We start from the raw sequence: 13,678 nt of genomic DNA on the forward strand, positions 1-13,678 counted from the left end.
CAAGGAGAAGTCCCCAGATTGTACTCTGGGCAGCAGCGGAGAGGGTGCCTTATCTGGCCTTGGCCCATAACCATACTGATGAATATTTTGCATATCACCACAGAACCTTCATATGGCAATGGATGGAGATAGAGACAGAGACACGTATTGGAACACTGGACTTAACTCCCTAGGCCCAAATGAGAAGCAGAGGGAGGGAGATCGTGAGCAAGGAAAGCAAAATCAGAGGGGGCCTTCATCTGACGATGGATGGAGATAAAAACGGAGACCCACATTGGAGCACTGGAAGTCAGGACCGCGAAGGGTGCGTTCACCCACTGATACAAGAGGTCTGATTGAATGAGAGCTCACCAAGGCCAGCTGGACTGGGACTGAACAAGCATGAGATCAAACCGGACTCTCTGAATGTGATTGACATGGGGGCTGACTGAGCCCCCAAGGTCCAAATGAAAACTGAGAAGCCATTGACAATGGCACTGGGTCTTGTTTCGTCTGCATGGACTGGCTTTTTGGGATCCTGGCCTGTCTGGATGCTCACCCTCCTGGACCTGGAGGGAGGGGGGAGGAACTTGGATTTCCCACAGGGCAGGAAACCCTGACTGCTCTGGGGAATGGTGAGGGAGGAGGAGAGGGAGTGGGGGGAGTGGGGGGGAGGGGGAGGATATTGGGAGGAGGGGAGGAAGTGGAAAGAGTGTTTTCGGATGCTTGCATAAACAAGTCTAATGGAAAAAAAATAAAACAAGGCAGTGTGGCAAAAAAAGAAATTATCATGTTTATATATTTATATATAAAATACATATGCTATAATAGGTATATGTATAAGAAACATTAAAAGGCTTACTAATGTGTACAAATACCATCTTGATATCTTAGCACTTGAGCCCACTTGATATGACATATTGCTGTTGTATGAGTCTGAGTCCCTCACAGGTGAGAGAACCCTTAAGCAGAGGCCTCCCTGTTAAAGATGCAACCACCAGGTGGTGGTAGATCTCAGTTGCTATGGTGTATGCAGAGGAATTACTTCCTTGTGTACTGATTGTGGAGGCTTAGGGCAGAAGCATAGTCTGTTTTCAGTGACTAAGTGGGTGTCTCAAAAACTATAATTGTTCCTGAGAAAGAACAACACCCTGGTAGCTGTAGCTGACCTGCTTGTCATCATGATCTACACTTTATCCTAACTTAATTAGGACGAACAATGAAGACACATATTCTTAAACATATTCTTACTTTATTAATGTTTCTGTGGCTGCAGCTGGGTGGTGAGTTAAGATTTTAGGGACACAAAAAACTCAGTGGGCATTTCTGATACACCCAGGAAGAACTCTATTTCATTCAGGTTATCTCTAGTTACTATAAAAAAGGAGAATCCTGGATAGTGATAATCTAATATTTGTTCTTTCTTTTCATCTTTCTGCACAGAGGTGAGCCGCTTCAAGAAAGTGGAAGAACATCTTCCCACCCTGAGAGTGCAGGAAGGGGCCAGTGCTGTCGTCACCTGCAGATATGTACATAGTGTCTCGTCCTACTTCCCTTGGTATAAATAAGGACATGAAAAGCATCCTAAGCTCACTACTGACATTCATTCAAATAAGGAAAGAAATTTGGATCAAGAATTGATAGTTTTCCTGGATAAGAAAGCCAAACATCTTCCTCGCACATCACAGACATCCAGCCTGAAGACTCTGCATGTACTTCTGTGCTGTAAGGGCACCCTGATCGCCAGGCATCTGCAGTCTCTCCTCAAATATTCCAGAGGGTCTGAAACCCCATCCACTTCCTGTGGCACAGGCCTTCCAGTGCAGCATTTGTCAGTTGTTAGTTGGCAAGTGTAAACTATAGCAAAAACATTAAAAACACAAAATAAGAACATTTGCCTCAAGTCACTGGAAATCATTTTGGAAAATTTTCTCCTTCCTTCCTTTAAAATAATAATTCTAGAAATTGAAATAATATTTTATCTTCCTCTTTCTCTGGTTGCAGAGAAACCAGAACTCACTGTGCTGTAGAGATGAAGGGACTGCAAAACATTCAGTCCCAAGTGGGACATCATCACAGACCCTTCTCCAAAGGTCATAGTTCACTGAGACAGAGGGTGCGGAGAAAATGTCAAAGTCACAGAAGGAGGATGGCTACAAGGAGACAGTGTTTTTTGGACACAGCAGGGCAGCTGCACATATGAACTCACAGAAGTCCACAGCACACATAAGACTCGTAAAGAATCAAATCAGACAGAGTTTCAGCAAGAAGAGAGAAGGTGGACATTCTCACCCTTAACTAAGGAACTATATGTAGTTGATAGCTACTGGGAAAAGAATTCAGGTTTATTTATTGGTGCAGCCCCAAGTACATAGACTACCCTCTGCTAAAGGTAGTCCACACTAAGAGTATATGCATTACACAAACTGTAATGCACACCTGGATGTATTTTATCTTATTTGATGACAGGCGACTGAAAACTGGGTTGGTAAGGAAGAGTGAATGGATCTGGCAGGATTGAAGGGAGAAGGTGAGAATAATCAAAATTAATTGCAGAATATTCTTTAAGAACTAATGAAGAAAAGTAGGTGAGTTTTATCAGAGGTTTTCTGCATTTCTGTGTGTGTGTATGTGTGTGTGTGTGTGTGTTATTTAATTTATATTCATCACACGAAATACCACAGATACATATAGTTTAGTAACGTTGGTAATTTCAAGTAATCATTGGGAGCATGAGACCTGACTCCTTTGTCTGAGGTCTCAAGCTTATTAACAATGTGTTGTGCAGACATCTGTGGTGCAAGTTGAAGGAAAATCAGCAGAGGGCATTGTCTCTTCAGATGTGGTTAAAGTGTCCATGCAGATGGTAGCTTCATGCGACAGACTGTCACTGTACAGAAGGAAGTCCTTGTTTATAAGACAGGAGCTTCAATAAAGTCCTGAGCAATCTTGAACTGTGAGTTTGATGTGCTCAAGGACCATGCCATTTTCTTCTCTGAACATGCTTCCTGACACCTGCTCAGCTCTACTGCTCCTGTTAGTTCTCAGTAAGTTAAATTACCTTAAATGTTGATGATGTCATTTTCTTACAGTTGTGGAAATCTTCCCCCTTCCTCACATAGCAAAGTGATTTCTCTATATTTATGTATTTACTATTTATTTTCAGGCAGGAGCAATGGAGACTCAGTGACCCAGACAAATGTCATGGTTACCATCACAGAGGGGTTCCCTGTATTGCTGAACTGCACTTATCAAACTCTTTACTCAGATCCTTACCTTTGGTGGTATGTGCAATATACCAACAGAGCCCCTCAGCTTCTTTTGAGGAGCTCCAGAGTCAACAAGAGGACAGAGCACCAAGGGTTCCACGCCACTCTCCAATGAGAGAGAAGAGCAATAGCTCCTTCCACCTGCAGAAGTCCTCAGTGGAGCTGTCAGACTCTGCCCTGTACTACTGTGCTCTGAGTGACACAGTGAGGGAGACTGCAGGGGAACCTTCACACAAACCAAGGGTGTAGGAGGGCAGGGGGAACGGACATGTGAGGGAGGGCTGTGTGCCTTCCCTAAGTGGGGTTTACTCAGCCTCATGAAATACAACATCAAATTTCAAATCATATCCCTAGAAAACTAGGAATGTGTAGATATTCTGACAGGATAGGGTGGAAATCATTCCTAGAGTCAACCAGGACTTCTATTCTCTGAGATACTGTTCTCTCCCTAAGTGGAAAATCTCTCACAGAGAACATTTCCAGGAAAATCAGGACATGGGATTTATCTCTACCAAGTTGTCTAATAAAAATTAGTGATTTAAATTCTTCAGAATCATGTTTTGTTGATTCACAAATTTATGACCCAAATGAGGAACATAGACTCCAGTCTTTAAAAATCTGCTTCAGTTCTTTACCACAAGTAATTTAGGCTCTGTCTCTCCTTGGTCCCAGTTACAGAGAGTTCAGCCTAACTTTTGGCCTCAGTTACTTTTGTTACTCAGTTACTATTGTTAAAAAGGTACTCTATGACCAAGACAACTTATAGAAGAAACATTTAATTGGGGGCTTAACTAAAGTATCAGTGGAGGTATATATGACCATCATGATGGGGAGCATAGTAGCAGACAGGCAGGTTTCAGGAGCCTTGAGTACCAGCCTCAGTATTCCCTCAGGGCTCAGAATAGGATGTCTATGGCAAGCAAGGATCTGAGGGTAAAAAACTAACTCAAGAATATTACCTCTGCAAGTTCTTTCTTTTATGGGCAAGGGAAAAATTGAAGTGAAGGACATTTTCCATGAGGTTTTTAGCTTTCACAGTCAAAGTTGAAAATTCCATAGGGAAAGACAATGATAATATGCAATCAAAATTACAAAAATGGCAGGTAGAACCTGACCAGGCAGCACTCTGGAACAGGTAACACTACTCAGGAAAGAGCCAGCATTCAAGGGGAAATGCCTGACATCCCAAACCATTAGATAAAGTAAGTAAACAACTCTGTATCCTGGACTCACCTATTCTCCTTATCCAATCTCTTTTGTGACAACCAGCTTTGGAGACACTCAGATTTGTTTTTTAGCAAAGGTTGGGCATGCTACCTTCCTACTCTTTGCCTGTCTTTTTTTACTTATTTCTATGCAGTCTGTTAGCAGGTAACTTTGTAAGACTGACTCTATGTAAATTTGACCATTAGAACAAAGATTCGACATTATTAGTCTAAGGCCTTTGCATTTTGCTTAAATCCTAAATATATGGTGTAGTCACTCACCTGAGATTAGGGTTAGGTTCTCTGATAATTCTTCTGTAATGTGGGAAAGGAGGCCAAGATTTTGATAATTCTCAACTTCTGAAACAAAATATTAGTTTAAATTAAAATGCTCTATTAATCATATTATCTCTTTGTAAAGGAAGAAAGACCTGAAATAAAGACCATGGGATTACCCCAGAAATATTCATGTTTGTGTTCACATAAAACAACAATGTAGAATATGCTATCTTAATGGTTAGGGAGCAAAAGTGAATGTGAAACAGAAGTTAGAGCTAACAAACCAAGCAGTGATTTAGTTAATACAGTTTCTATGTGGTTATTTCAGGTCTGAGCTGCTGGGAGGCCTGGAAACAAACAAGTGACCTCCTCCAACAAATTGCTGCCCAATGTGGTCAACTATAGCCACTTTAAACCTGAAAGAAGCTTAAAAAGGAATCGTCGACACATAATAATAGAGTTAAGCAAAGTTTGGTGGTCATATCTTCTTGGTTGAGCTCTGTTTGCTGGAAGGAAGCAGAGGCTTGGCTCCTTTAAAAGAGGTTTTCCTGACTCAGCAGTAGAAGGAAAAAAAGTTTCTTTGTTTTGAAATGCCAGCTTTCTGGGCCGTGCTGCCAGTACAACCTCTGACTCTTTCAGTAGGCCAAACATTTAAATGGGGTTTGTGAGCTATGTGATACAACTTGCTTAATGGCAACATTGACCTGCTGTGTGCCTAAAAATGTGGAAATGTGCATGGCTGTCAGAAGCAGTGAACTGCTCCACCATGCTGGACTGTTCAGGGCAAGCATGCAGTGTCTTATATACCCTAGCCATGCTGCTGCTTAGATTGTTAAGAGGTGCTTCTGGTCAGAAAATAATTACAGATATGCAATAAAGGCAAATCCATATTTAAAAAAGACCTCTAAATGTGTCATAGTATATTGAAGAAAAGTGCATAGGCTTGGGAGAGAGAAGAAAAAGTATAGAGAGTCATAAAAAGAAGTAAATGACCTCTAAAAAATATAAAACAAAGTCTATAAAGAGACAGAATACAGACAGTCCTAGATAAAAAGGAATAAAGAAAAATCAGCCATGTAAAAATGGCCTGCTTTGAGTCTCAGGATGCACAGAAAGCTTATTAAAGTAAGCAAAGGGAAGTTCACTCCTTTGTGGGAGATTCACAGGAAGTGAATATAGCCTGTAGATTGGGAGTAGTAGGCAGACATTGCTCTGAACTTAAGGAAATTTAGATACTTTCATTCATGGCATACTGGAGAGACAATGAGAAGAGACACTGTGTTTTCTTATCCTGCCTCAAGCATCTGCATAAAGTACGTTCTTCCAGAACACCTACTGCAGCACTGGAGGAGGTTTAAAAATAACTGTTTAGTAATTTTATACATGAGCATAATGTGTTCAGATAGGATTCACCACCACCTTACTCCCCTTGCATTATCTCTCAGAACCCACTATATCCACCTCCCCCGGCATAAGCCAGGAAACCGGAACCAGGCCATTAGGGCAAGAAGACAGGGCTTAAGAGAAAGAGGTAGGATAGTAGAACATATAATAACAATGGGGCATGAAAGAGTACAAGGGTAGATGGGCATAACAGTGCTGCATTAGACCTTGCAACACTTTGAAAACTAACCAAGGACTTTTCCCCAGTCAGTTCAAGATTAGCTTCTCTAAGGCAAGCAACAAAGAGAAGGGGGAGAATGAATGTTCTGTGATTGTTGCTCTGCTTTAGGATCTCAGCCACAGAAAGAACAATCTGAACAGAGACCCTCCTATTGGTTCAGTCCTTTCAACAGCACTGACACTGCAGGGGAATATGGAGCCCATGCAGTGCCCTTGCCTGATGATTGCATCTCTGTATTTGCAGCAGCTGCACTAGAGCTGAGGGACAGCTACTCATCCCTTGTCCCCCAGTGTCCTTTCCTTCATGTGCAACAACGTCCTCTGGGATGCTAGCCACATCTGATGCTCATACCAGGAAACCAGTCTGTCTCAGACATGGAGGACTATCAGAATGAGTGCAGGAAGGATGAACACTCCTTCCACCAAAGGATCCCCTGGCAATAGTACTATGTTCCTCTGCCCTGAGTCACAAGTGCAGAGCTGGACACAAACCAACCTGAGACTTGCAGAGTAAGAGACCAGGGTCCCAACCTCAGAGACTTTCAGTGAATTGGTGGCTTCAAAGAAAGCAAGAGTACAGAGAAAGTGGAATCTTGGGACACTTTCAATCTTATGAGATTCTTTATTGTGATTTACTGGTTTCTCATTTTGCAAGGAAAAGGTATGACTTTTCGTTCAGTAGAATTATGGCGAAGGTTTAAAAAAAACAAAAACAAAACAACAACAAAAAAACAAAGCTCTTTTTTTCCTCAGTCAAAATTTCACCCAAACTACCCCACAGGATTGGAAGACACTGGTTATTCCTCTATCCACTTCCACCTTGGAGATCACAGTACATCCAAAGAGTTCTGGTCAGCAATATTAACCAAAACAGAAATTTCCAGGTTCTCTGAGAGACCTGGGCTCAAGGTAGTAAGAGAAAGAGCAAAATAGTTTTTAATGTCTTTCATGGCCTGTAAACATACCAACAAATGTATACATCAATGACCCCACGCATATAGCACACAAAAATCACATAAATCTTAATTGAGCAGAAAAAAAATGAAGAGGACATTAATCTGAATAAACAGTTATATTCAGACTATGTTCACCAGGTCTTTGAATTGAGACTCACAACACTGCTATTCAGCCCTTGAAGACTAAAAATTGTTGGGAGAGCCACAGAATAGTCAAACTATATTGACATTATTAGAGAACATGATCTCTTGAAGCTTTAAATCTGTCACCCCAAACTTCAGCCTGTCAAAGTTTTACCACATCTGTGACCATCCAGTTAGATCCAGACTGGAAGCCCCAGAAAGGGAAAATTGTCCAGTAACAGTCACAGAAATCAATTTTGACAAGCTGATACACAGGCATCTGTCATTGTGAACCAAAAGTTAAATAAAGGAAAAAGAACACACTGGAATATTGAAAGAATGGAGCAGACGACATGACCCTCCCACAAAAATCTGACAATGAGGATCCACTCACTCAGCATTGGCACTGGGCTCAGGTCCTTGCAAGCTGCTTCCTACTTGTGATTTCATGTTATCTTTGTCATTGTTGCAAATGAACAACAATCCACTGACCTCATCAATGAAAGTTCTGTTCTGTTTCCTTTGTAACTAGTCACCTAGCAGCCCTCTTAACATGTAGATTTGTGATATGTGACTGACCCCTCTGCCTCAATGGACTGCAGCTTCTATCAGAGTACAAGGCTTTGATAGTCAATCACTCAAGTTCTTGCAAGAGAATAACTCTCCAGAAGACGTAAATGAACACAGAAATGAACAACTGGATGGTATGTAGGTGGGAGTCTGGATGGATGTGTGGATGTTTGGTACACGGGTGCCTCAACATTTATATTTGAACAGGTGGGCAGCATGCCTCCATTGCCTCAGTCTACCTGATGCTGCTCAGCCCAAGGGGTCACAGATCATCTCATGGACCTCCTTCAAGAGCTTCTTTACCTCCTCACAGAATTCTTGCATTGCAACCTGCTCCTCCCATAGCTTTCTCATCTTGACTCTTAACATATATACATTATTTTTTTTTTGCCTCAGGTAAATCTCACAGGACCTAGCTGCGGAGGTAACTGAGCCAATACCCAAAAATGGTAAGCCCCAATCCAGTTTTCATTTTCTATCCCTACCTCCAGGAACAATGAGGCCTGAAAAGTCCAAGGTCATCAGACAGCCAAAGACTGGAGCTCAGAGTAGCCAAGCCAGTATCACTCAGAAACAGGCCAAATTCAGAGAATAATTCAATTCTAAAAAGATTAAACCTGCTTCTCAAAACCTTGGAACCAAAAGCAATACAGTGCCCCTGAGAACAGGATGCAGTCTCCAACCTATGCTTAACAGTTCATGGTATTGGGAAACCATCAGCAGGTAGAGGGCTGCACAGCCACTGCCAAAACCCCAGAGACCCTAGGCTGCCTAACCCCCCCTTCATGGTGCAAGACACTTTTCTACCTAGGGGATCCTGTGTAGGACATTGCTGGGAGGGGCTCAGTGTCTTTCTACACTTAGCAAAACTGAGTTCAAGAAGCACAAGGGCAAGTGCCACAGGGCAGGCTGCTTGCTAAGAGGCAGACAGGCTAGAACAAGAGCCCTTGCTTTGAGTCAGAGATAAGGAGGGAAGAATCAATCTGATCCAAACTAACTCAGGCACTTACCAATAGGTTTTGTTCCGATTCCTCAGCTGCTTACACTAGTTCAAGGCATCACTGATCGTCATGGGTCATTTCTGCAAGTATGATATCATCTGCTTATGCTCCTTTTTTTCTGCATCTCAAGAGAATTCAGCCTATGGTAAGGCATGACCCCAGGAGAAAAGAATCCCATGAACACAAGACTCAAGGATCATAAGAAATCAGGCTGTGTCCTAGACTGCCTCAGCTTACTATCCTGTCTCCAGTTCAAAATAGACAGGGGTTGCAAAAGAAGATATTTAGGTTTGATGAGCAACCTCATTGGGCTTGGAGCTATAGATTAGCTCTCTAAGAATGCCCCAAGAGTCTGTGCCACATATCTGGGTCCACCAGGAAGCTATGATGACATTTCTCCTGTCTTCAGTACAGGAATTCCCATCTCTAGGTGCATATTGCTACACAGAGGACCAGAGCACACAACCACTATTTCCAAGGAGGAGACCCAAATTCAGGGTGAATTTATAAACTCCACAGGGGATTCCAAGTTCCTCCAAATTGAGTAGAGTTGCCAAGAGGTGTGATGCTCAAAGTCAAGATCACTGGCCTCAGTACTAGCATTTCCTGGAAACTGTGAGAATGGCAAAACCTCAGGCCCTGCAACAGACCCCAGGCTCCCAGGAGTACACACACACCGAGATGCCCTCTCTGTCCCCCAACACATCATACAATCAGACTGCCATGAATTTCAGGGTGGTTGCATTGTTTCAGAGCACAGAGAATAAGACCAGAGAGGAGGAGTAATGGGCTCCAGGTCTTCCAGTGACACACTGACATGGATGAATGGGACCAGGCCTGTCTCGCTACTGCCAAGAGCTGTCAGCACACAATCATCGGCTGGTTAGGTGCAAAGACTCACCTCAGACTCACAGAACCTAGAATGTCTCACAAGTTAACACCTCCCAACGCTTCTCTTAATGCACTTAGAGGGCTCCAGGACTACTGTCCCTATCCCCAGACTGTGGTTCAGATCACAGACTCTGCTGTGGAAGCAGAATAGCCAGTTTCTTCATCTCTCAGCTACCCAGATTTCAAGTTCTGCCTCCCTAATGCACTCAGGAAAATTATTTTAGACACAAGGACACTCTGCAGTTTGGTTTCTTATTCCTTAGGAAAGCTTGGCTTAACACTGTGGGGTCATGATGCACAGGAGAGAACTGGACATAATGGCTGCCTGTTATTCAAATCCTTGTAATGACAACTTGCCAGCAGTCCACACAACTCAATTTACTCAAGTTATACTCTGTTATACTCTGTAACTGAGTATAACTCTCTACCTTTTTTTTGCAATTGCTTGATGAAGATGGAGAGTTGGGGTGATGCCTCCCCAATAGTTCCTGCAGGTAGATAATGACAAGTAAGCTTGTAACTTGAGTTGCACAGGGCCAAGAAAGTCCATGCTGAGTCCCAAGAAGACACCTGAGGAAGAAGAAATGCTGAGACTCAGGGAAGTCCCTGAAGAGCACGGCAGCTATCCTGAAACTGGTGTGTATGAACTATGTCTCTGTCCTCAACCACTATGGCTAGACATCTGCTCACTCTCTAATGCAGTTCTCTGACTCCATCTATGGAGATTTAGAGGACAGTGTCACCTCATATCTGATGTGAGGCTGGCAAGTCCTTTCGTCCCTAGAGCTTAGCAGCACTAAATCCTGATTATATGTGCTAGGACCAAAGCATCTGAATGTCTGAGACTTTCGTGAATGGCCAGGGGAGTTTCTCTCCCTTCTTATTTGCATCAGATTCCCATGGAAACTAGACAAATCCACCCTATCCTGAGGACACTTAAATAGTCATTTCTTTGCTCCTGCTAGCCTTCTTTTCCACTCAGAATGAGATTAAGGATCTTCAAGAAAAGAAGCTACTGGATTGACAGTTCACAACTCTCCAAAAATTAACCATGAGAAAACATTTACTCTGGGCATATGCTTTGGGTACATTGAGAAGCACAATAATCTCATTGCTTCCCAGAATCTCCTGGATTCCAAGGCCCAATTCCTGAAGGCCCAGCTCAAGCTCCACCTCCTCTAGAAACCTCCCCATCGCGCTCCCTGAACTCACTAGGCCTTACCCAGAGCCATTTATTTCTCCATGTTTTACACTGAGCCTGAAAGCTAGCTTCTTTCTGCCGCTTTCTGCTCTCCCATGCTCTCATTTCTCTCTTCCAAGCAGCCTTCTCAGACTTGCCAACATGTCTATGGGCACTGAAAGAATAGTCCACAATTGTTTGATGTTGTAAGAACAATGTTGACATCACAGGGGAAATACCAAGTGCCCCCAAGAAGGCAATAGAATGTCGTCTGGGGAAGGAAATAATTGTGTCACAGCAGCATCCATCAACTGCATATTTACTAGCTCTGCCACAATTCACTAGAAACCATACTCCCTTTCCCAGAAACACAACATAAGATTTTCATCACCTCTTCATCACAAAGCCAGAGTTCTCTGTTCGTGTCATTAGAATATATTCACTAACTTTTTTATTGGAGAGTGAAGACTCACTTCCAAACAGCTCTCCAAAAAGTGACTCATTCCCTTCTTGAGATTTATAATCAATAACCGGAGAAATAAAGTTTTCTAGGTAATGAAGTTAGGATGCTGGGAAGGAAGGTTCAGTCCCCTGAAGGCAACGAGCACAATTATAAAGGATTCACAAGGGTTTTACAATATGTGAGTGTGATGGAAGATTGTGAGTGTCCTGTCAGAACAAAGATAAGACCCATAGTCTTATCTTTGATGAAAATTTCCTCAAAAGTTTAGCAGAATACATTCCAGTATTCATAAGGTAGGACATATGTGATCAACTTTTGACACGTCAGACTGGCAATACTAAGAATCAGAGCACCCCAGGTGAACCCTCAACACAAGATCAGTGTGATGTTTCATTTCTGCAATCAAGAAAGGGGAATGGCAGTTGAAAGGCCACAAACAGATATACAAAGGCATTTCCTAGACATCACATTTCTCACAGTCATGGTGTGATATGTAGTGTGTCACTGCTATGGTGCTTCACATAAAGCTACACAAAAGCCAAAATTCTTATCTGGAGTCACCTGTGACAATTCACATGCCCTTAGGAAGGAGGACACAGCCAGTTTAAATTACAATGTTCATCGGGGCATGATAAGAGCAGGCAAAAGATACAAGAGGAGAAATAATTGGGGTCCTTTTCCAATGACTTTTCCCTGAGCCCCATTTCACACTTTTGAGTTACTGGCAGTCCTGAAATAAAGAGCCAGCACCATGTTCAACTTGGATTGAAAAATCACCAGAATTCTTGAGTGTGACGTCAGATGTGTACTGGGTGGACCCCAGACCTAATGAGTGTTGTGGGTCAAACTGTGTCCCTTCAGATATTGTATCACCCTGACAACCATGTTAGACAAAGTTGTGTATCTCAGTAATTCCCAATTCTAGAAGTCAAAAGACAGCACCTGTTCCACACACAACCTCATCTCAGTCAAACCTGATACACTGAAGGATGCTCAGGAAGTGATCGAATGATGAAACTTTGCCCTATCAGGTTCTGACGGAATAGACTTGACTCTGCCCCTCTGTGACTGTCAGTTCTCCCTTCTTTCTACAGGGAGGTGCACGTCTCTTAGAAGTTACCTGTCTCCCTGCAGAAGATGACACAAGGGGCATCCTTCTAAGGCTTATTTAGAGTTACCGAGGATGTACCTTGACTTCAGAGTCTGCAGTCACGTGCTTCCAGAATCCTAGAGATAATTGCTACTGTCACAATCACTCAGGTAGTGTAGGACTGGCTAAATCACTTGTTGATGCTTCAGACTCTCATTTTAATGGAGAAGCCATCCAGGGACAGAGCATTGTCACCAGATTTACAAGGCCAATTTCATTGACAGCCCAAGATACCTAGAGCAGGCAGGAAGGGGACAGCCTCTGCCTTGGTCCACTGGCTCTAATAGCTCTCATGCTGAACTGGAGACAAATGTCTCACCCACAGCTGGGAAGTCAGAAACCTTAGGGGTCACTGGAAGACAGCAGCACTTGGTGCATCTACTCTGACAATGGTTGTGATGTAGAGAACAACCAGCTTAGGCTTTGTCAGGGTTCTCCCCTTTCCCAATTACTATTGAAAAACACTCTACAGCACACCAGTGGGAGCAAAGTGCGGTGATGGGATAGAAATCTGATTGATTCCTCTGTGTGTCCTTCCTACTTAGAGGGAAAGCAGAGGGTCCCAAGCACAAAGGTTACAGCCTGGTCAGTTCCTGACTCTCAAACTAACCATCATGAATCCTTGATGTGGGGTCAGCCCATCGTGAATCCTTGATGTGGGGTCAGCCCTTTAGAAACATAGAGAAGCAATATATGCCTATTACATCCCAGAAACCTCCAGTTCCTGAACCCTAGCCCTGGAAGGCCCAAGGCCATCACATCCAGAACGTTCTCTAGTCCCTTCCTTGAACTCACTGCGTCTTCTCAAGGACCATTTAATTCTCCATATTTTTCAGTGAGACCTAGGGCTTGCTTCCTTCTGTCTCACTCTGGTCTCTCCATGTTGTCCATTATCTCAAGTAGTCTCCTCAATCTTGATAACATGTCTATAGGCGAACCTTAAATATGTTAAATGAATGTCCTAAGGACAACTGGTGTTGCTATAATGC

At 43.0% G+C, this 13,678-nt stretch overlaps 1 long non-coding RNA gene across 2 annotated transcripts; it reads right to left on the minus strand.

The window, feature by feature from the left end:
• Positions 1–1,205: 1,205 nt before the first annotated feature.
• LOC146892236 (uncharacterized) lies at positions 1,206–13,659 on the minus strand. 2 transcript variants are annotated; one of them, XR_015004683.2, is made up of 3 exons: positions 13,485–13,659; positions 4,736–4,813; positions 1,206–1,836 (listed from the first exon to the last, which is right to left on the minus strand). It is a non-coding gene; the product is annotated as an uncharacterized LOC146892236 (long non-coding RNA). The 2 variants fall into 2 exon arrangements; XR_015734622.1 differs by lacking the exon at positions 1,206–1,836 and adding an exon at positions 3,369–3,474.
• Between the last annotated feature and the right edge of the window lie 19 nt (positions 13,660–13,678).

Source organism: Myodes glareolus, chromosome 12 (genome assembly GCF_982192425.1).
Source record: "Myodes glareolus chromosome 12, mMyoGla1.1, whole genome shotgun sequence".
In the NCBI taxonomy this organism is placed as follows: domain Eukaryota; kingdom Metazoa; phylum Chordata; class Mammalia; order Rodentia; family Cricetidae; genus Myodes; species Myodes glareolus.